This window comes from Felis catus, chromosome A2 (genome assembly GCF_018350175.1).
Source record: "Felis catus isolate Fca126 chromosome A2, F.catus_Fca126_mat1.0, whole genome shotgun sequence".
Taxonomy (NCBI): Eukaryota; Metazoa; Chordata; class Mammalia; order Carnivora; family Felidae; genus Felis; species Felis catus.
Window position 1 is genome coordinate 73,007,685 of NC_058369.1, and position 3,897 is coordinate 73,011,581.

The following is a 3,897-nucleotide window of genomic DNA, read 5'->3' on the forward strand; positions in this document are numbered from 1 at the left end:
TTAAAGGATGCTATGAGGCAGAAGAAATGAAATAATTTATGAAACACATAGAGATGTTTGTTCACTTAAACATATCCAATCAGCAAAGGATGGCTCTGAAATCTGGTAACAAGTATAATGACCTTTGAAAATAATAAGTTTATGGGACACCTGGGTGGCTCTGTCAGTTAAGCGTCCAACTCTTGATTTCGGATCAGGTCATGACCTCACAGTTGGTGGGTTCGAGCCCTGCGTCAGGCTCTGCGCTGACAGCACACAGAGCCTGCTTGAGATTCCCTCTCTCTTGCTCTCTCTGCCCTTCCCCTGCTTGTGCTCTCTCTCTCTCTCTCTCTCTCAAAATAAATAAATAAACCATGAAAAAATATTTAAAAAAAAAAAAAGAAAATACAAGTTTCATGGTATAACCTCTTTGGAAGATTCTTTGGTGGTTTCCTACAAAACTAAACAAATTCTTACCATACAATCCAGCAATTGTGCTCCTTGGGATTTACCCAGAGGAGCTGAAAACTTTTGTCCACACAAAACCTGGCATGCTTATGGATGTTTAGAGCAGCTTTATTCATAATTGCCAAAACATGGAAGCCAATAAGATGTCTATCAGCAGATGAGTGGATAAATAAACCATGGTACATTCAGGTAATGGAATATGATTCAGGGTCAAAAAGAAATGAGCCATGAAGTCATGAAACGACATGGAGGAATCCTAAATGCATATTACAAAGTGAAGGAAAAAAAACAACCTGTAAAGGCTACATCCTGTATGATTTCAACTACATGACATGCGGGAAAAGGTAAAAACTAGAGACAGATCAATCCTTGTCAGGGGTTTGTGTGGGAGGAGAGATGAATAGTGAGATCACAGAGCATTTTTAGGACAGTGAAAATACTCTGCATGATATTATTATAATGGATACATGCCATTATACATTTGTCTGAACTTGTAGAAAGTACACCACCAAAAGTGAACCCGAAGATAAACTATGGCCTTAGGATGATTCTGATATGTCGATCACTGTGGGTTCATGCTTGGTAAAAAAATGTGCCACTCTGGTGAGTGATGTTGATGATGGAGGAGGCTGTGCTTGTGTGGGGACAGCAGGTACACGGAAATCTCTGTACCTTCCTCTCAATTATGTTGTTAACCTAAAACGGCTCTAAAAAACCCAAAATTTTTAAAAACTGCAAATTTCAGATCTCAAGGTAATTCAAATGTGAAGTGTCTATTCATATGTATTTAAATGTTACTTGTTGAAATAATAGCATAGAAGAATTATATTTTTTGCTATTATTTTTAATAATAGTCATAAGCTAAAATATATACCATACCCATTCTAGGTTATAAAAGAACTTCTCATGGATTCTTTGTTAATCCTGATGCACTTAGGAGAGATCACACGTGACTCAAGATTCAAATGTGGCAATCATGCAACATATTCTAGCTCTCTGCTTTCTCTCTCCTTGATTTTAGTGAAGAAAAGGGCTGCAAAATACTGACCCAAGGAGGGTATCTATACTACTGTTTATACATAATATAAACTCTCATTGCATGAAATGGAAAACTGCTAAAACAATTATCCAAATTATATGTTCTTATGTATCATCAAATAATCTATGCAAACAAAAGGAGGCATTTTATTTTATTTTATGTTTTTTGAAAGGAGACATTTTAAATTAGGCAATGCTTTAGTCAATTTCAGTGGGAGGACTAGTTGTTCAGATATTTGTCCTTCCAGTAATGCAAGGATCTTATGATGGATTATAGGATCTCCAAATGGTTTTATAGCAATAGCATTTTTTCAGAATAATTATATTGTCAGAAATCATATATCAAAATTAAAGGATGTGGAAATGAAATAGAGCTGATACCTGGCAGAAAACTGTGATAGGAAAAGAACCGTCCCTTATCCTTCTTTATATTCCTTAGGCATGCACATTCCATCTGGCAGGGTGAGTGCCGGGCCTGTGCTAAGCATTTTGTATGCATCGTTGCTTTCGAGATGTCAAGGAGGCCAGCACAAGGACTGAGTATGTGGGAGTTGGGTTCAGACGGCACTCAGGTTGAATCCTGCTTCTGTTAATTACTATCTGTGTCCAAATGGGAAAATTAACTAGTTTTTGTGGATCTCAGTTTCCTCATCTGTACAATGGGGACAATAATAGCGTCTACTTCATTGGGTTCTTTTGAGGAGTGAAGGACAGAAGTATGACTTGAGAAGGTTACTTGTGTTTAACTTTAGTATTTCTGAGTCTCATAGTAGCAAGGAGAAATAAAGGACGGAATGACAATGTAAATGGTATACAACAAGGTGTTTTCTCTATGAAAAAGTGCTTTTATGAACTGGGACCAGAGAAACACTTTTCTTATTTAGGTTATAAAATTAAATAATTATAATAGAACCTGGGGAGAAAAGCACTAGGATCCCAAATACAAGCTTGCAATAGAGAACCTTACTTAATGTAGCATTTACTCTTTGGCATTTTGCCCAGTCACTAATTTACTATTCATACTAAGATTCTTATATAGTATGGAGGTCCTAGTATGTATTCATAATGCCAGAGATTAAATCCTGTATCATTATAAGGAGGACTATTAGCTCTCAACTAATTCCAATAGATGCTGCCATCTGATGATATGGCTCTGCATTGTTCTCTTGAATCACAGAAAGACAAAATTATTAGCATATAGTTCAGTCTCAGCACAAGTTAGCAAAGGTGAAAGGCTAGCATTTGGTATAGAGATTTGGATAAATTTATACAATCAGCAGGTGTTTGTATATTGAACGCTTAGAAGAATGCACACATGTCCTCCATTAAGAATTAAATGCTGAAAATCTCTTTTTGTCATTTGCTTTTGACATCAAGAAGACACTGTAAATGTTTTTAGTATAAAAATATATTATAAAAGACTATTGTAGGCACATTATAGGAAATTTTTAAGTCTATAAAAAAATTAAAATTATCCTTAGTGCACTAATCTTAGTTCCTATTTACTTTAGACCTTGTTTAGGTTCAAGATAGAATCATGTGGTAATTCTCTTATAAAATTGACATTTTACACTCAATATACTATAAACTTTCTGTATCGTTATATGTTCTCCTAGAACCATATTATAAGTAGTTACACCTAATTACTTTTTATGAAACACTTTGTTTCACTGTCAATACCTTAATTATTTGTATTGAGTGAATCCTCTTTTGTTTTAAATATTTCACCACTAGAAACAAACTCTTATAGCTAAACCTTTATACTAATTCATCATTGCTCAGTTTGCATAAGTTTTTGCAAGTTAAATAGGCAAGTTACAGGGTATGTAGATTTCCTTGGCTTCTGCTATATGGTGTTATACATGTAATTATTAAGTACAAATAGTTCATAATTTGAGAATTCTTTTTCTCATTAGTACTACCATAGATGTTTTGCTGATAAGTTTTGGTTGGCATAAAATATCCATGGGGAAAGAAACCACTCATTAGCTTTTCAGCCCCATAGTGTGGTATCTTCTGAAAGGCAAAAGGGTGTACAAGATACCCAACTTTACTAGGGGAAGATACAAGAGAAAACCCAGTGTGAAAGCCTCATAAGGCATTGGCTTACAAAATTGAATGCCTCGCTGCCTCCACACAAAAACAGGGGTTTTAACAAATAACATTCTCCACGTAATCAATTCTTCCCAAACTGTACTTTTCTCAGTAGTTAAGGAAATAATCCAGAGACCCCAACTGTGTGCATGATATTTTCTCCCTCCCAGTGCCTCACGGGCACAAATGCAATGTCTAGATGAACTGAGCTAGGTTGGGTTTCGAATATATATTCAGGAAGTGACTAAGAAGAATACTTGACAGCCTGCACGTGACAGTCCTTGGAAGGCCTGGGGAATAGGAGAGGGAGCATCTCAT